General features: G+C 43.8%; 1 protein-coding gene across 1 annotated transcript in view; it reads right to left on the bottom strand.

Moving 5' to 3' along the window:
* ELAPOR1 (endosome-lysosome associated apoptosis and autophagy regulator 1) overlaps positions 1 to 12680 on the bottom strand; it is a 266746-nt gene that overhangs the window by 150842 nt on the left and 103224 nt on the right. The gene's annotated exons all lie outside the window — the stretch shown is intronic.

Genomic DNA, 12680 nt, shown 5'->3' with positions numbered 1-12680 from the left:
ATTACCCATCTCCTATCATATCAATCTCATCCTATTCATAATCTAGGCCCTAGGGTGTCTAATTTTCAATTGAGAGAAGGAGGAGATGTCAGTTGGCACATGACTACCAGTCATACAGCTCAAATCACCAAGTAGGGCGAAATCCTAACAGTGCATATTATACACCTTTAGGACTCAGAATGTCAATGTCAACTTGCAAAATTACAAACACAGGGGGACACCTGTCAGTCTAGGGGAGCAAAGCAGGGAGAAGCAGCAGGCAACTGGACTTTTGAGTTAGTCATCATAATCGCAGGACGGATATTTAATGTATGTTTTATCTGAAACGCAGCAGCATCAGAATGAAAAAAAACAACATACAACTGCAACAACAGACCCGATGTACGATTCATGCTGCCATCGTGCAGTAGGAACAGCAGTCAGGTTCCTCATTGTGTGCCAAAATAACATTGGAAGCCTCAACCTCATGCATTACATACTGCTATCTCCAGATCACCACATAATGACTCAGTGTGGAAAAGAATGATTCTATCAATAATGCAGCAATGCCAGCTAGATGTATTATGAGGTTCTGCAGCAGCTGAGGTGTGTATTGTGATGTTATGTAGCAGGTGAAGTGTGTATTAGGAGGTTCAGCAGTAGCAGAGGTGTGTATTATGAGGTTTTTCAGCAGCTGAAGCAGGGGCGGACCTACCGCCCGTGCAGCCGGTTCATTGAATGGGGGCCCCCGAGGGAGAGGGGGCCCCTCCAGCAGGGCCGCCATCAGGGCATGACTGCCCTGACTCCAGCATGGGGCCCGGTCGGTCGGGGCCCCCTCGGGGCCCCCCTCTTGTGCGTCTCCTCATGGGGCACCCCCCGCAGGACCCCCCGCCGTCACATGACCGGAGATGTCCCTGCGCTCAGCATGGGCCCCCGGCCCCATGCTGAGCGCAGGGACATCTCCAGTCATGTGACGGCGCCGGCACAATACTTACCCCTCCCCGTGCCTCTGCAGCGTCTTCCGCATCCTCTGTGTTTACACCGCGTGTGATCTCTCCTGAGCTGTCACAGTGCAGAGCGGGAAGACGCGGACGACGCTGGAGTCCGGAGCAGCGCTAGCAGCAGGTAAGAAGTGAGGTGAGTATTGGATTTTTTTTTATTTTTTCATGTATGGGGGCATGGGGCATTATATAGTGGGGGGAGAGTGGGTGTGACATCCTGCATGGGGCATTATATGGGGGGGGGTGACATCCTGCATGGGGCATTATAAGGGAGGGGGGGTGACATCCTGCATGGGGCATTATATGAGGGGAGGTGACATACTGCATTGGGGCATTAGTAGAGGGGAAGGGGGGAAGTGACGTTCTGCATGGAGCATTATAAGGGAGGGGGTGTGACATCCTGCATGGGGCATTATAAGAGGGGGAGGGGGGAATTGACATCCTGCATGGGGCATTATAAGAGGGGGAGGGGGGAAGTGACATCCTGCATGGGGCATTATAAGAGGGGGAGGGGGGAAGTGACATCCTGCACGGCGCATTATAAGGGAGGGGGTGTGACATCCTGCATGGGGCATTATATGGGGGAGGGGGGAATTGACATCCTGCATGGGGCATTATATGGGGGAGGGGGGAATTGACATCCTGTATGGGGGCATTATATGGGGGTGGGGGGTGTGACATCCTGCATGGGGCATTATAAGAGGGGAAGGGGGGAAGTGACATCCTGCATGGGGCATTATAAGAGGGGAAGGGGGGAAGGGACAGCCTGCATGGCGCATTATAAGGGAGGGGGGTGTGACATCCTGCATGGGGCATTATAAAAGGGGGAGGGGGGAATTGACATCCTGCATGGGGCATTATATGGGGGTGGGGGGAGTGTGACATCCTGCATGGGGCATTGAGGGAAGGGGGAGTGTGACATCCTGCATGGGGCATTATAAGAGGGAAGGGGGGAAGTGACATCCTGCATGGGGCATTATAAGAGGGGAAGGGGGAAGTGACATCCTGCACGGAGCATTATAAGGGAGGGGGGTGACATCCTGCATGGGGCATTATAAGAGGGGGAGGGGGGAATTGACATCCAGCATGGGGCATTATATGGGGGTGGGGGGGGGGGGGGGGGGAGTGTGACATCCTGCATGGGGCATTATATGGGGGTGGGGGGAGTGTGACATCCTGCATGGGGCATTATAAGGGGAAGGGGGAGTGACATCCTGCACGGGGCATTATAAGGGAGGGGGGGTGACATCCTGCATGGGGCATTATAAGAGGGGGAGGGGGGAATTGACATCCTGCATGGGGCATTATATGGGGGTGAGGGGAGTGTGACATCCTGCATGGAGCATTATATGGGGGGGGGGGGGAGAGTGTGACATCCTGCATGGGGCATTATATGGGGTTGTGTGTGTGTGTGGGGGGGGGGGGGGGGGAGTGTGACATCCTGCATGGGGCATTATAAGAGGGGAAGGGGGGAAGTGACATCCTGCATGGGGCATTACAAGGGAGGGGGGGGATGACATCCTGCATGGGGCATTATAAGGGAGGGGGTGTGACATCCTGCATGGGGCATTATAAGAGGGGGAGGGGGGAATTGACATCCTGCATGGGGCATTATAAGGAGGGTGGGTGTGTGACCTCCTGCATGGGGCATTATAAGGGCAGGGGTGGTCTGACATACTGCATGGGGCATTATAAGGGGGGGGGGACAGCCTGCATGGAGCGTTAACATGGGGGCCAGTATTCTGTATGGAGCGTTATATGGGGGCCAGTATTCTGTATGGAGCGTTATATGGGGGCCAGTATTCTGTATGGAGCGTTATATGGGGGTCAGTATTCTGTATGGAGCGTTATATGGGGGTCAGTATTCTGTATGGAGCATTATATGGGGGTCAGTATTCTGTATGGAGCATTTTATGGGGGCCAGTATCCTGTATGCAATGTTATATGGGGACCAGTATCCTGTATTGAGCATTATATGGGGACCAGTATCCTGTATGGAGCATTATATGGGGACCAGTATCCTGTATGGAGCATTATAAGGGGGTCAGTATCCTGTATGGAGCATTATATGGTGCTCATAATACTGTATGGAGGACTATACTGTCCGGTCTGCACTGTGCGCTGTGAGGAGTCGCCGGTTTCTGAGCTATTGTAGAATTTACAATAGATATCGCTCGTGTAATGGGGCATTATAAGGGGGGGAACAGCCTGCATGGAGCGTTATATGGGGGCCAATATTCTGTATGGAGCGTTATATGGGGGTCATTATTCTGTATGGAGCGTTATATGGGGGACAGAATTCTGTATGGAGCGTTATATGGGGGCCAGTATTCTGTATGCAGTGTTATATGGGGACCAGTATCCTGTATGGAGCGTTATATGGGGACCAGTATCCTGTATGGAGCGTTATATGGGGACCAGTATCCTGTATGGAGCATTATATGGGGACCAGTATCCTGTATGGAGCATTATAAGGGGGTCAGTATCCTGTATGGAGCATTATATGGTGCCCATAATACTGTATGGAGGACTATACTGTCCGGTCTGCACTGTGCGCTGAGGATATCACTCATGTAATGTAGTAAGTGAAATCCTTGGCCTTGTAACTATATGTATATATTGCTCTGTGGTGTCTGTGCATCATGAATCATGGTATGTGTTAAAGGGGCCCACTGAAACTCTGTCGCCCAGGGCCCACAAAAACCTGGAGCCGGCCCTGGGGGTAAGTATAACAAGTTTTATTTTTTTAAAATACAATTAATTAACTAGGAGTGGGGGGAATCAGAGATGCACGGGGGGGGGGGGGGTGAGAGATGCACGGTGGTGGGGGCCTTCATGCACCCTATGAAGGGCAGGGGGTGGGGGGCCCCAAAAAATTCTTGCACAGGGGCCCACTACAGTCTGTGTCCGCCCCTGAGCTGAAGTATGTATTATGGAGGTTCTCCTAGCTGAAGTGTGAATTATGATGTTCTGCAACAGCTGAGGTGTGTATTATGTTGTTCTGTCGCAGATGAGGTGTGATTTATGATGTTCTGCAGTAGCTGAAGTGTGAATAATGAAGTTCTGCAGCAGGTGAGGCTTAGTTTATGAGGTTATGCAGCAACTTAGGTGTGTATTATGGGGTATATAGAGTCATGGCCAAAAGTGTTGCCACCCCTGAAATTGTTGCAGAAAATGAAGTATTTCTCCCAGAAAATTATTGCAATTACACATGTTTTGTTATAGACGTTGTGACAAAGTCACTGGCACAGTGCTGGAGGGGAGGTATTTTTCACTGAGGACATTAGCTTCAGTGATTTCAAACCCAGAAGTTTCGCTCCAGCACACCGACAGACTTAAGGACTGTGCTGTACATTTTCTTTTGCTTTGCAGTGATGCCAGAAGGGCAGTGTTTATTTTGTTGGATTCTATATTGGTTTATTCCACACTTTAATAAACCAAATCAGAAATTTAAAAAGACAGCATTCCTGTGTCTACCTCAGTGTGCAGCCGAGTGAGCCAAATCTACCACAACGTTTATTTCCTTTGTGTGTATTGGAACAACACAAAAAAAAAAATTGGACATAATTTCACACAAAACCTCAAAAATGGGCAGTATAAAATTGTTGGCACCGATCCAAATTGTGGGTAAACAACTTTCTCAAGGTTACAAGTCCATCTCCAGAGATCTTGACGTTCCCTTGTCCACAGTGTACAACATAATCGAGAAGTTTACACCCAATGGCACTGTAGCTAATCTCCCTGGATGTGGACAGCAGACAAAAAAAAGTAATGAAAGCTTGCAACGCAGGGTAGTCCAGATGGTGGATAAGCAGCCCCAAACAAGTTCCAATGAAATTCAAACTGACCTGCAGGTTCAAGATGCATTATTGTCAGTGCAAACTATTTGTCGATATTTGAATGAAATTAAACACCATGGCAGGAGACAGAGGAGGATCCCATTGCTAACCGAGACATATAAAAGCCAGACTGCAGTTTGCCAAAATGTGCATGAGTAAGCCAAAATCCTTCTGGGAAAGATGGAGATTTTTGGAAAAGCACATCTGTGACGAAACAGCTTCTTATCTTAATCAGCCAGACGTCTAGATTTGTTAAGCCAAGAGAAATGCACTATTGTGTTTGTGTTGACTTTAGAACTTGTGTGTTTTTCTTTGGTGGGTCAAGAAGACAGACCAATATTTGTATAGCCCTAAATGTTGTCTTCTCTTGGTTCTGAAATAATGATGTTTGTTATTATGCTAATTGCATATTATACTAAAGCCAGCTAGATGTTCATTTACAAGAACCCCCTGCTATACCAGCTATGTAAATTGATTAAAGGCTCAAACAAGGAGACCTGAGCCCTGTGGAATAATATTATTCTTAACCCTTGACCTGTGGAAGTTTACTTAAAAGGACATATGCAGGCAGATTTGAAACAGAGAATTTAAAGAGACTTTACAAGGAGAATCAAAGACAGGATCTATTCAGACCTTCAGCTTGTAAGTATGGCTTTAACCAAAGAGAGACGGATTTGGATTCTACATGATTCCAGCCTAAGGGTACATGGCCCTGAATGGAAAGATACGGATCTGCTCCATTGACCATCAGAGAACCCGTGTATACATTTGGGGAGACCAGGTTGGGACGATGAAGTTACCTGGCCCCATGGATATGGTGTTTGGGGTTGTCAGGTGGGACCTTCTGGTCTCCTGGAACCCATGAAGACATTTGGAGAAGCCAGATTGGGACCAGCCGGTCATCTGGCCCCAAGGAAAATCTCGGAGAGGCCAGGGTGGGACGCTCTGGTCTCCTGGCCTTGTACCTTGATGGAATGTCAGCTCCTAAGCTTGCCGCTACCTCCTCTCTCTGGGGAACCGCCAAAAGCGGGGAGCCACTGGTTGAGGTAGTTGGCCCTGGAAGTCCCAAAGTCACAGCTGTTCTATCCCAGGTGGGCCTGCGGAGGGGTGAGACTGTGTAATGTTGTACCATCTTGGGAATTTGCTGGTACTGTTCTGTGTGTTTATTGCCTGTTTGGTGGATCAATAAAGTATTGCCACACTGTTTTACCCTCACCCTGTGTTGTCTGAGCAGTTTTACGCCCATGGAACACCACGGGTCTTCACAACATCATTCTACTGTTTACCAAAAATGGAATGAGGCTTACAAAGAAAAGAATACAGTACCTACAGTCAAATATGGTGGAGGTTCAAAGATGTTTTGGGGTTATTTTGCTGTCTCTAGCACTGGGTGCTTGACTGTGTGCAAGGCATCATGAAATCTGAACATTACCAAAGGAATGCGTTTGGATCTAAAATCACACTGAACACATGTGGATAGATCTTAAAATTGCTGTTGGGAGAAGGCTCCCTTCAAATAGGAGTGACCTGGAGCAGTTTGCAATAAAAGAGTAGTCCAAAATTCCAGATGAGAGGTGTAAGAAGCTCACAGTCATTTATTGCAAAGGGTGTGCAACTGAATATAAAGTTGAGGGTGCTAACAACTTTGTCTGGCTCATTTTTGAGTTTTTGTGTGAAATAATGTACAATTTGCGTTTTTTCTCTGTTTTTTGTGTTGTTCCAATACACAAATTAAATAAACATGTGTATAACAAAATGTGTGTAATTGCAATAATTTTCTAAAAGCATTAAGGGTGCTAACACTTTCTGCTATGACACGTGGCTCTCACAAAATTAAATTACCGTTTTGATGATATTCTATTTCAGTTCTTCAATACAAAAAGTGAAACTCATTATATAGAGTCATTACAAACAGAGTGATCTATTTCAAGTGTTTATTTCTGTTAATGTTGATGATTATGGCTTACAGCCAATGAAAACACAAAAGTCATTATCTCAGTAAATTAGAATACTTTATAACAACAGCTTGAAAAATGTTATTAAAATCCAAAATGTTGGCCTACTGAAATGTATGTTCAGTAAATGCATCAATTACTGCATCAATGCGTCGTGGCATGGAGGCGATCAGCCTGTGGCACTGCTGAGGTGTTATGGAAGCCCAGGTTGCTTTGATAGCAGCCTTCAGCTCGTCTGCATTGTTGGGTCTGGTGTCTCTCATCTTCCTCTTGACAATACCCCATAGATCCTCTATGGGGTTAAGGTCAGGTGAGTTTGCTGGCCAATCAAGCACAGTGATACTGTTGTTTTTAACCACTTCGCGCCAGAGCCTGTTTTTGCCTTCGTGACCGGGCCAATTTTTTCAATTCTGACCACTGTCACTTTATGAAGTAATTACTCTGGAAAGCTTCAACGGATTCCCCTGATTCTAGAATGCTGAGATTGTTTTTTCGTGACATATTGTACTTCATGATAGTGGTAAAATTTCTTTGATATCACTTGCGTTTATTTGTGAAAAAATTGGAAATTTGGCAAAAAATTTTAAAATTTTGCAATTTTCAAACTTTTAATTTCTATGCCCTTAAATCAGAGAGAGATGTCACACAAAATAGTTAATAAATAACATTTCCAACATGTCTACTTTACATCAGCACAATTTTGGAACCAAAATTTTTTTTTGTTAGGAAGCTATAAGGGTTAAAAGTTGGCCAGCGATTTCTAATTTTTCCAACAAAATTTACAAAAACATTTTTTTAGGGACCACATCTTATTTGAAGTGACTTTGAGGGGCCTTTATGACAGAAAATACCCCAAAGTGACACCATTCTAAAAACTGCACCACTCAAGGTGCTCAAAACCACATTCATGAAGTTTATTAACCCTTCAGGTGTTTCACAGGAAGTTTTGGAATGTGGAAGAAAACAATGAACATTTAACTTTTTTTCACAAAAATGTTACTTTAGACCCAATTTTTTTATTTTCACAAGGGTAACAGGAAAAAATGGAATACACAATTTGTAGTGCAATTTCTCATTAGCGCGCTGATACCCCATATGTGAGGGAAAACCACTGTTTGGGCGCACTGCAGGGTTTGGAAGGGAAGGAGCGCCATTAGACTTTTTGAATGTAAAATTTGTTTGAATAATTAGCAGATGCCATGTTGCGTTTGGAAAGCTCCTGATGTGCCTAAACAGTGGAAACCCCCCCACAAGTGACACCATTGTGGAAACTAGACCCCTTAGGGAACTTATCTAGATGTGTGGTGAGCACCTTGCACCCCCAGTTGCTTCACAGAAGGTTATAATATTGAGCTGTAAAGATAACATTTTCACATTTTTCCCACAAAAACGTTTTTCATCCCTTAATTTTGCATTATCATAAGGGTAACAGGAGAAATTGCCCCATGAAATTTGTTGTGCAATTTCTCCTGAGTACGCCGATACCCCATATGTTGGGGAAAACCACTGCTTTGGTGTACGGCAGGGTTCGGAAGAGAAAGGAGCGCTATGTTGGCTGGGATAGGTTGCAGACACAATGTCACATTTGAAGAGTCGCTGACATGCCGAAACAGCAGAAACCCCCACAAGTGACCCCATTTTGTAAACTACACCGCTCAAGGAATTCATCTAGGGAAGTAGTGAGTATTTTTTAATTTAATTTACATTCATACCATTGGGCAGTGAAGAAAACATAATTGTATTTTTACCACAAAAAAATGTTTTACCCTCAGATTTTACATTTTCACACAGGGCAATGGGTAAAAATGGTGCCGAAATGTGTCACACAATTTCTTCTAAAAGTGGCAATACCCCATATCTGGCTGTATTGTACCGCTCAGCCATACGGCGAGATCTGGGAGGGACGGAGCGCTATTTGACAATTGGAGAACAAATTATTGTAGAATAGGCATTTGGATTTGGGAGCACAAAATTTTCTGAAATTCTTTTGGGGGGCAAGGGCCATTTCGCTTTTCCAGAGCCTTTCTGCTACCAGTAACTTGGAAGTCCCTTATATTTTTAACAGATGACGGACCTGAGTGGGGACTAGCTTTTTTTGAGGACAGAGTTGAAACTTTTATTGGGAACATTTTACGTAACATTTATCCGGCGCTCTAGGCTGAGCACTTACATTGGGGTTTCCATCTAAATTTCCAAGTGATGTAATTCAGATGAAACCCCTGCAGGATCCATTCACTGTAATGAGGCAGCAGAGTTACTCTGGACTCCGTCTGGCCTCTGTTTAGCGGTGTCCTTTTTTTTCAGAAGTGCACAAAACTGTGGCCAACCGCACTTTTATGCACGCCTAAAAAAAATGACACTGTGGGATCACAGGCCAGATGGCATCCACAGTGGCCTATATCTGCCTCATTACAGGGAATCTTCCGTCATGGGTTCCGTCTGAATCACGTATTTCAGAGATTTACACGGAAATTGTAAGTGCTCAGCGCAGAGCGCAGGATAAATGTGAGCAGAGCCTTACTGCGATCTTTGGGAGACATAATAAACAAATCAGTAGCAGGTGAAGAATTGGTTTTATTTATTTTTTACGCCGTTCCTCGTGCGGTATAAGTGATGAGATTACTTTATTCTTCGGGTCGGTGCAATTACAGAGATACCAGATTTATATCGGGTTTGTATGTTTGACAGCTGTCACACACTAAGATGCTTTTTCTTGAAAAATCTAGCTTTTGCATCGCCATATTTTGAGAGCTATCATTTTTCTATATTTCGGCCGACAGTCATGTGACTGCTTGTTTTTTGCGGGACGAGTTGACATTTTTATTGGTACCATTTTTGGGTACGTGACATTTTTTGATCGCTTTCTATTCCGTTTTTTGGGAGGTAAAATTAACAAAAGCCAACAATTCAGGAATTGTTTTTTTGAGGCTTTTTTTATGCCGTTCTGCGTGAGGTAAAAGTGATCAGGCAGAATTATTCTTCGGGTCAGTACGTTTACAGCGATACTACATTTACTGTATATTTTTTTATGTTTTGGCGCTTTTACACAGTAAAACAATTTTATAGAAAAAATATTTTTTTTGCATCGCTTTATTCTGAGAGCTATAACTTTAATTTTTTAGCTGATGGAGCTGTATGGTGGCTTTTTTTTTTGCGGAACAAGATGACGTTTTCAGCGGTACCATTTTTATTTCCATTTTGCTTTTTGATCGTATTTTTTTCCACTTTTTGTTTGGCGATATGAAGAAAAAGCATAGTTTTTTGCTCTGTTTTTTATTTATTTTTATTACGGTGTGCACAGAAGGAGTTAGTGTGACAGTTTTATAGATCGGGTTGTTTCGGACGCGCGATACCAAATATGCGTACTTTTTTGTTTTTGCATAAATATACGGATTTATTGGTTTAATATTTTATTTATTTATTTTGTGATTTTTTTTTTTTTTTTTAACAGTTTGAAAACATTTTTTAGACTTTTTTTTTACATTTTTACTTAGTCCCTGTATGGGACATTAATTTTTATTTTTCTAATCACTGTTCTCATGCAATGCAATAGACATGTATTACATTGCATGAGAAGTTTGCTGACAGTTTCACACTGTCTGTCTCCTGCTAGGCTTCAGCTGCAGGCTGAGCCTAGCAGGACACCATATATGGCAGATCTGGAGGTGGTCATGTGACCTCCAGCTGCCATAACAACGGCAGGTCCTGGAAGGCATCAGGGGGCCGTCGGAGAGGTAAGTGGACGACCGCCTCTCCTCTCACTATCTTCTATATGCCGCGATCACTATAGATCGCGGCATATAGAAGATTGGATCAGGTCCCAATGATGTTAACCCTTTCCTATCAGGTCCCGATGATGTCCCCTGTCAGAGCGGTCGCTCTGACCCGCAACCGCAGCACTTGCAGGACCCTGGGGGTCATGAGGGCTGCGGGACCACCGACCGTTTATAAACATCGGCGCTGCACAGAGCCCAGGCAGCACCGACGTTTATGTACAGTGGGTGGTCGGGAAGCGGTTAAACCAGGTATTAGTACTGATTGTGTGCCTCTTCACGTTTCCCCCAGACAGTTTTTTTGTTAATAATTTTAATCTGCTTAATGACTTTTGTGTTTTCATTGGCTGTAAGCCATAATCATCAACATTAACAGAAATAAACACTTGAAATAGATCACTCTGTTTGTAATGACTCTATATACTATAGGAGTTTCACTTTTTGTATTCTTCAATACAATACTGAAATAGAATATCATCAAAAAGTTAAATTTAATTTTGTGAGCTGCACCTGTATTTAAGCTCTTGCATACACACATGAAGATAGACTTTTCACTTCACTGTATTCTTATGTCAAGTGTAATGTGGGGACGTAACAGCTCTGTCACCACTGTGGATGTGATGTGAGATATTGCTGCTGCTCTGCCACACGAAGGTCACCGGATCGCTGCTGTCACTTCCAGTGCTGAGATGAATGACAGAGGACAGTGCTGGGGCCGATTAGTAACAGCCAAAGAGTGTGTAGCGGGTGGGCAGTAGGAATGAAATTTGGAGGGAATTTAAGATTATGCATAGGGCTGTATAAGTCTCAAAGCAGATCTGACATGTGGAAGGTTACTGGGCTGTCCTAAATGCAAAATACCTGCTAGTTAGTGATCTTCTACATGGGTTTTGGCTTTGTCTATACTCAAGAATATTGGCAAAGATCTTTGGGAGATGGACTTGGTTCTTTCACCACAAGTAGTACTATCCCACTACTGAAGTTGAAATAACGACAAAACTTATAAATATTCTTACTTTACCCAGCTCCTACATTCACTGCCTTGAAAAAGTATTCATACCCTGTGAACTTTTCCAAATTTTGTTGAGATTACACCTACAAACCAATATATTTGATTGGAGTTTTATGTGATATACCAAGACCAAGACAAAGAAATACATGGTTTTCTAAATATTTTAAAAATATAAATCTGAAAATAGTGACGTACATTTGTATTCAGCCCCCCTGTAGTCTAACGTCACAAAATAAAATCCTGAGTTACCAATTGCTTCCAAAAGTCACATAATTAGTACATTTAGTTTACCTGTGTGTAATTTATTATCTGTATAATTACAGCTCTTCTGTCAAGGCCTCAGTTTCGTTTGAGAACATTAGAGATCAAACAGCATCATGAAAACCAAGGAACATACCAGAAAGGGCAGGGATAAAATTAAAGCAAAATTAGGTTGCATAAAAATAGCCCAAGCTCTGAACATCTCACGGAGCATTGTTTAATCCATTATCCAAAAATAGAAGGAGTATGGCAACTGCTAAGCTACAAAAGACATGGCTGTCCACCTAAACTGACATCTCAACAAGGAGAGCACTAATTAGAGAAGCAGCCAAGACGCCCATGCTCACTCTGGAGGAGATACAGGGATCCACGGCTCAGGTGGGAGAATCTGTCCACAGGACAACAATTAGAGTAGGCGCACACGACAAATTTTTCTCCATCCGAGAAAAGTGGTCCGATTTTGCGGGTCGAACTCTGATCAAAGTGGGATCAGTTTATCTCAGAGATGGGGAGAAAAAGAAAAAAAAAAAAGTTTCCCACGTTCTCCATTATATCAAAGTGTAAACAATGGACTGCACACTGATGTCATATTTTCTACAGACCCATTTCCTTCCTTCCTTCCCCCTAAAATGACGTGTACGAGTGCAATCCATGAAAACCATGGATCACACTTGTCCGACGTATACAAGCCCTTAGTAGTATACTCCAAAAATCTGGCCTTTATAGAAGAGTGTCAAGAAGACAGCAATTTTTTAAAGTAATCCATAAAATGTCTGCAGTTTGCAAAAATCCATGTAGGGGAAAGAGATAGCATGTGCAAGAAAGTGCTTTGGTCAGATGAGACCAAAGTAGAACTTTTT

Source organism: Phyllobates terribilis, unplaced genomic scaffold (genome assembly GCF_046119375.1).
Source record: "Phyllobates terribilis strain yellow unplaced genomic scaffold, ASM4611937v1 Scaffold_2__4_contigs__length_985480577, whole genome shotgun sequence".
NCBI lineage: Eukaryota > Metazoa > Chordata > Amphibia > Anura > Dendrobatidae > Phyllobates > Phyllobates terribilis.
This window is presented reverse-complemented; position numbering and strand designations above follow the sequence as displayed.